Source organism: Gossypium arboreum, chromosome 6 (genome assembly GCF_025698485.1).
Source record: "Gossypium arboreum isolate Shixiya-1 chromosome 6, ASM2569848v2, whole genome shotgun sequence".
NCBI classification, from domain to species: Eukaryota; Viridiplantae; Streptophyta; class Magnoliopsida; order Malvales; family Malvaceae; genus Gossypium; species Gossypium arboreum.
In genome coordinates this window covers 73,723,532-73,731,269 of record NC_069075.1, presented here as the reverse complement: position 1 = coordinate 73,731,269, position 7,738 = coordinate 73,723,532, and the positions used below count along the sequence as shown (strand labels likewise).

General features: G+C 37.5%; 1 pseudogene; it reads left to right on the top strand.

Moving 5' to 3' along the window:
- The first annotated feature begins 5,706 nt into the window (after positions 1–5,706).
- LOC128294536 (small nucleolar RNA R71) lies at positions 5,707–5,807 on the top strand (annotated as a pseudogene).
- The last annotated feature ends 1,931 nt before the right edge of the window (positions 5,808–7,738 follow it).

Sequence of the window (7,738 nt, the reverse complement as noted above, 5' to 3'; positions counted from 1 at the left end):
ACTTTGCAAAATAAGAACAGATCTGAGATGATAAGTACTTACCCCTTACTCCTACTTGATTTCCTCGTAATCCGGTGCAGATCTAACCTTAGAACAATGGTCAAACCCGAATCCAAGGGTTTGAAGAAGTTTCGGCAATAAGCCCCTAAACCAATGGTACTTTCGGCTTTTGGGTGGTGAAGAAGATGATAATGTGGGGCTATAACCTTAAAGTAGAATTACTGTCAGGTATCTAGGATTAAGAAAAGATAATCGTAGATTAATTAAAACAAAGAACATAGAAGGACCTGGCTTGGAAGAAATCGGCACAAGCAAAGGATCACAGTTTTTCGCTTTTGTGATTTCGCAAAGGTGTTGATGATAAGGTGTTTGATGAATAGTTTTGAAGTAGAAAAATAGAAGAAGAAGAATAGGGAGGTGGTAGTTTCGCTAGAGAGGAAAAAGAGAGGAAAACAACCCTAAGGTGTTAAAGCGAAGAAAACGGCACCACTTAATACCCTAAGTGCCGAAATACCAACCTAATACCCCCTGCCGATTTTCCCTCTTCAATTCCCATAATTCGACCAACTCCTAGCCTCATCCAAATCCCTTAAATATCTCCCCTTATCCCTCTTTAATCCAAGCATTTAAACTGATCCAACTCTCCTCTAGCAGAATCCACCTGAACTCCAACACTTACCCCTCCTGCACTTAAAAATAAATGCATCCATTTGCCAACACAGGGAATCGATCCCTTGCCTTCCCAAAGCTCCACACGCCACTTTTCTAGGAGCCTAGTGGCGTCACCCTTGCCACTTAACCAAGGCTCTTTTTCTGGTGCGATTTACCCACAACTCTACTTAAGGCCTCCTAGCCAGAACCCCTAACTCCAAAGTCCCAAAATTTCAAAAATTCAATCGGGTTTTGGCCAACTCATGGGCCTTCCATAAACCCATTTACTTACTCAAAATATTAATTTCACATCCAAATACAAAAATTTAAAGTCTTTATAAAATATTGAAGACCACGAATAGACCCGAAAAATCAGGATGTTACATCTTCAATAATACCCCTAGGAAATCTTCTAGTTTTATATGCTAATTGAATGCTCATCCTAGTCTGTTTGGGTTTCTCGAGCCTAACTGTTTGAACATTTTGTAAGGCATGACGTTAATACTAGCCCCCAAACCAGCTAATGCATTATTAACATCTAAACTACCAATTAAGCAAGGAATTATAAAACTCATTGGATCTTTAAGTTTGTTAGGTAGTTTACTCTAGAGAGTAGCTGAGCAAACTACATTTAGCTCCACATGCTATGCCTCGTCCATCTTCCGCTTATTTGCTAAAAGCTCTTTTAAAAATTTCATTGCATTTGGCATCTGTGATAGAGCTTCAATAAACTGTAAGTTAATATGTAATTTTTTTAAGAGTTTAAGGAATTTACCAAATTGTTCATCTAAGTGGTCTTTCCTTGTCGCGTTGGGGTATGGCACACAAGGTTTATATTCGACATTCACAGATTTGTTTTTATTATGATCTACCTCACCTTGACCTTTACTTACCACAGTTTCTTGCCTCGGTTCTGGCTCAGGCTCAGCGAATCACTCTTCATCTTGAACATTAATCGCGTGGAGCTATTCCCTTAGGTTAGGTTTAGTGTTACTTGGCAAGCTCCCTTGTGGTCGTTCAAAGATTAGTTTGGAAAGCTGGCCTATCTGAGTTTCGAGCCCTTGGATCGACGCTTGTTGATTTTTAAGTGCTGTCTTGGTGTTCTGGAAACGGGTTTCTAACACCGAGATAAAATTTGTGAGCATCTCTTCAAGGTTTGGCTTCTTTTCCTGTTGGTAGGGTGGTTGTTGGTAGCCTGGAGGTGGTTGTGGTCTTTGACTTCCTTGATAGCCCCACGAGAAATTGTGGTGGTTCCTCCAACCTGCATTATAAGTATTACTATGTGGATTGTTTTGAGGTCGAGGATTATTACCCATGTAATTTAATTTCTCGTTATCGATGTTGTGGCCATAATGTTGGTTTTTCGAATGGCTTATTCCACCTCCACTTGCTTCGCACTGCATTTTTGGGTGAATCTGTGAAGAACTAAGAAAACCATCAATCTTTTTATTCAAGAGTTCTACCTGATTAGAGAGCATGGTGACCGAATCGGCGTTATAAACACGGGCTATTTTTGTTGGCTTTGTCCTCATGACTTGCCACTGATAGTTATTCAATGACATCTCCTCTATGAAATCATATGCATTTTTAGGTGTTTTATTATTGATGGTCCTGCCAGCAGCTGCGTCAACCAATTATCGAGTCAAAGGATTCAGGCCATTATGGAATGTTTGAACTTGAAGCCAAAGTAGTAACCCATGGTGAGTGTAACACCCCGTACCCGAGACCGCTGCCAGAGTCGGACACGAGGGGTTAACGGGCTTAAACCACTCATTTTCATAGTCCATTTTAAAAATTTCTAGGCAGTTGGCTAACTGCGTCACTGTCACCTTAAAAATCATATCTTGAGTTCCAAAACTTGAAAATCAGTTTCGTAATTTTTCCCTGAAACTAGACTAATATTTCCATCTACATATTTTTTTCTAGAATTTTTGGTTGGGCCAATTAGTACAGTTTATTAGTTAAATTCTCCCCTGTTACAGGGTACGACTACACTAACCTTCATGCATTACGACCTGGATATCTCCCTGTACAGGGCTTCAATACTGATGCTGTTTGTTTCTATAGAAACGAGACTCAAAAAGGAATCTATACATATATGGCATGACTTCTAAATATCTCTGGTTAATTTATAATTAATTTCCAAAGTCAGATCAAGGGATCCAGAAACCATTCTAACCCTGTCTCACGAAAACTATAACATCTCATAATATACTATTCATATGAATGTTTCGTTACCTTCCTATGAAAATAAATTCATCAAGGTTCGATTACATAATTTATTCACTATTTAATTCCATCCCTACTATTTTTAGTGATTTTTCACATCCACATCACTGCTGCTGCCAGCATCTATTTTTAAGGTAAACTTTACCTATTTCATGATCCTTCATGGATCAACTAGAGTTTGTCATACATATACCAAAAGTGATCATGAATAACCATTCCCATGGCTAACCGCTACAACATTTCCATACCTCTCGACGGACAACATACAAAACGATTATAATGCTATGATCAAAGTATATTTAAGCCATTTTCGCATGGCTATCCAAATTTACACAAAACCAAGGGTTCATGACCAACAACAAAAGGGTGGTCCTATACATGCCATTTCAAAGTTCAACCAAAAGTATACCAAAAGGAGCTTTGATAGTGTGGGCGACTTTGACTTCAAAATCCCGAGTCCGATAGCTGAAGAACCAAAATCTATAAAACAGAGAATCAAGAAACGGAGTAAGCATTAAATGCTTAGTAAGTTTTGAGCAAAGAATTTAGACACAACCAAAGTATAGCATTCATGTAGCTAAATGATAATTTCATATGCATGAATTCTCAATATCATACTTACTTCACATTACCAACCTTTATATTCATACACAAAGATCAACTTAGCCAAAGGCGGTAGCTCATTTATCAACCGAGCGAATACTCATTTGTAAGGGCTCAACTAATTCAAAGCACATACTGAAACATACCTCATTGTTGGGATTTTACCCGCAGATAACTGAAATTTTTATAGCAAGATCATTCATTCCCGAATCACATACCTTCGAATTTAACCGGTATAGCTACTGCTCAAATGCCTTCGGATATAGCCCGTTATAGTAACTCGTACAAATGCCTTCGGACTTAACCCGGATTTAGTAACTCGCACCAATGCCTTCGGCTTAGCCCTAATTAGTAACTCGCACAAATGCCTTCGGATCTTAGTCCGGATTTAGTAACTCGCACAAATGCCTTCAGATCTTAGTCCGGATATAGTCACTTAGCACAAAGCCTTCGAGACTTAGCCCGGACATCATTCGAATAACCATGCACATTTATCAATAAATCATGACACATTCATATTTCATTTTCATTAGCACAACTCAAACACAAGACACTTATCACACTTGCAATTTCAGCTCAATAGCCACACACAAAGAGCATGATTTTTTATTTGCTTAAAACATGATCTAATCAAATCATAATCTAAGTTCCATTACTCAAAAACTTACCTCGGATGTTGTCGAATGGCTTCAACGGCTATTCAATCACTTTTTCCTTCCCTTTATCCAACTTTGTTCCTCTAGGCTCTTGAGCTAGTTCACACAAGTTTAACTTATTAAAGTCTCATTATGCTAGCTTATGGTCGAATATGACAAGAAATTTAATAGGTCATATAGCCACCTTCTAGCTCAAATACACAATGGTCATACGCATTTTTAATCACCTTAAGCAATTTAATACAATTCATTCAAACATCAAAAGAGAAGCTCAAGGTACTTAGCCCATATATACATTAGATATTAAAGTCCCATATGTACGAAATCACGAATCGAATTTAACATATTAGCTAATATTCCCCTTAGCTGAATTTTCTAAGTCAAGATAAAGCCATCAATATGCTTACCTATGGCCGAACATACACATTAACTCATGCACTCATTCATGTGGCCGAACATACACATCTATGCTAAGGCCGATTGCAACACTTAATACGTTCTACAAGTATGGTCACTTGTATTGACTAAACACCATTTTGTTTCAAGTTCAAAACTTGGCTAATACACATATATACACTATTAATCAAATACTAACATTTTGCATTTCATCTTACTACCATTTCACATCTACTTTCTACCATGGCCGAATGCATCAAGACACCATTTCAAAATACTTCATGGGTTTGAGGTAAAACCAAGAAAGAAACTCATGAATATCGAGATATAAGCACTAACATTGTTCATCCAGATTTAGCATGACACAACATCCATCACCCTTATATTTACCATAGCCGAAAACCTTACTCATTCCAACATTCAAATCTCAACTTGGGTCACAAAAATAATTTGATATCTCACCAACACAACATCAACACCAAGCAAGAATGATGCATCCATGGCCGAGTGTCATTTCCATCACATAGCAAGATTTAGACCATGGGCTAGGTAGAACTCAAGCTAACAACTAAAACATGCATGCATCTCATGGAACATCATCAAACATACCTTAGCCTAGTTACATGCATGGTCGAACCTCTTCAACCTTTCTCCTTCCTTCCTCCTTAAAATTTTCGCCAAGGATGAACCAAAGGATGAACACTTTTTTTGTTTTTCTTTCCTTCAACTCACGGCAATGGGGGCATGGATGAGACCATTTCCTTTTTTTTCATCACTCCTCCCTTTCATTATTTAATTACCATGCTCATTATTTTATTTTTCCTTACATAATGCATTAAGCCAACATGTCTATGACATGTTTTTTAGCTATAACATCTTGTCCACCCATGCTCATGGCCTACCACTACATATTAGGGGGCAAAATTGACATGCAAGTCCTCGCTTTTGATTACATGCACTATTAGATCCTTATAGATTAGCCTATCACATTTCAAAAGTGTCACACAAGTCCTATGTACTCCATTCACATGCAATTAACTAAATCGAAGCTTAAAAATTTTCGCACATTCATATTCACATATTTTAGACAACAAATATCACATTCAAATAATTTGGTGACTCGGTTTAGCGGTCCCGAAACCACTTTCCGACTAGGGTCACTTTAGGGCTGTCACAGTGAGGGCACCTTCTTAAAAGGTCCTTGTATCTCTCTCATGCATCGTAGAGTGTTTCTAAATCCATCTGCACAAAAGAAGAGATATCATTACGTAATTTAGCCGTTTTAGCCGGTAGAAAATATTTTAATAGAAATTTTTCAGTCATTTGTTCTCAAGTAGTGATTGACCCTCGTGATAATGAGTTCAACCACTACTTAGCTTTGTTCCTCAACGAAAAAGGGAATAACCGAAGACGAATGGCATTGTTAGAAACACCATTAATTTTAAATGTATCACATAGTTCCAAAAAGTTTGCTAAGTGAGTGTTAGGATCTTCATCCTACAAACCATCAAACTGAACAAATTGTTGTATCATTTGAATAGTGTTAGGTTTTAGTTCAAAAGTATTTGTAGCTACAGCAGGTCTAACTATGCTCGATTCAGTTCCTATTAAAGAAGGTTTAGCATAATCATACATAGTGCGTGGAGCAGGATTTTGATTAACTGCAATTGTAGGAGGTAGCTGATTGTATTGGTTTTCAGCCATCTCTTCGGTTGGGGGTTGAGTATTGTCTTCTTGCTCGTTCTCTGTGTATCTTAGGCTTCGCCTTATTTGTCTTTGGTTTCTGTGAACTGTGCGATCGATTTCTTCATCAAAAAGTAGTGGTCCTGACAGGTTTCTTCTAGTCATAAACTATAAAACCTGTCAGAAGAAAGAAAAAAAAATTAGTAAATTAGAATAAAATTAAAAATAAAATTAGATTGCAGGAAAAATAAATGGCTAACGTAATAAAAATTGAGTGTTTCTAATATTTTAGATTCCCCGGCAACGGCGCCAAAAACTTGATCGCGTGATTTCGTGATGGTTTTAAATATTTATAATTAATCGTTCTTGAAACTAACTATTATCGCAATGTAGGCAAGTGTACCTATCGAACACTAGTATAGTTTTAGCAAGACCGGATTGTCGAACCCAAAGGAACTAAAAGTACTAGTAATGACTGTTTTTTTATTATCTAGCCTAAGAATAAAAAGGTTTTTGTTTTAACTAACTAATTATCTCAACTAAAAATTCATAGAGAATGGAATTGGGGAATTACTTTTGGGAAAATTGATTGAATTAAGATAATACCTAAGGAAAAATCCACCTAGACTGTACTTGTTATTCTGGCTCCGAATCGAACGATTTAATCATTTAACTTGTTCCGTAGAGATCCCTAAGTTATGTTTTTATCCCTATTCAAAACTAATAATGTCTAATCCCTAGATTAAATAATTGAGACCTTTCTCTAATTAGCACCCTAGGGTTGCATTAATTCGATCTATCGATCCCCTTATTAGGTTTCACCCTAATCCGGCAAAATCTTGTCACCCTATGTCTATGCATGCAATCAACTCCGCTTAATTATGACAAATGTACTATTAGACAGGGTCTATTCCTCCTCTGAATAAGAGCTTATCTTGAATCAGTATCCTGGGATATCAAAACAAGAATTAAGAACACATAATCAAGAACAAGTTAAATATTTATCATACAATTCAGAAAATAATAACAAGATTCATTTTAGGTTTCATTCCCTTTAGGTATTTAGGGGTTTTAGTTCATAACTAAATAAGAAAACATCTCAAAATAATAACGAATACAAAACATAAAGAAAACCCAAAACTCCTGAAGGGAAATTGAGCAGAGATCTTCTGTTTTGATGGTGAATCCGGCTTCTAAGATGGATCAATCGGCTTTCTTGGAGTAATTCCTTACTCCCTATTCTGTGCCTCCTTTTTCTTCCTCCTCTAGGGTGTATTTATAGGCTTTGGAATGCCTAAGAGCCCTCAAAATTAGCCTTTTCCGAATTGGACTCAACCTGGGCTCGGCAGGGACACGCCCGTGTAACACGTCCGTGTGCGATTACTTCAGGCCATGCTCGAGCCTACCAAATTGAAAAGGCCATGTGGTCTGCCCGTGTGAGGAGGTCCAGGCTATGTTGATTTCGTACTTTGGCCCATTTTCTCCGGTTTTGGCCTGTTTCTCATTCCTTTCGCTCTCCT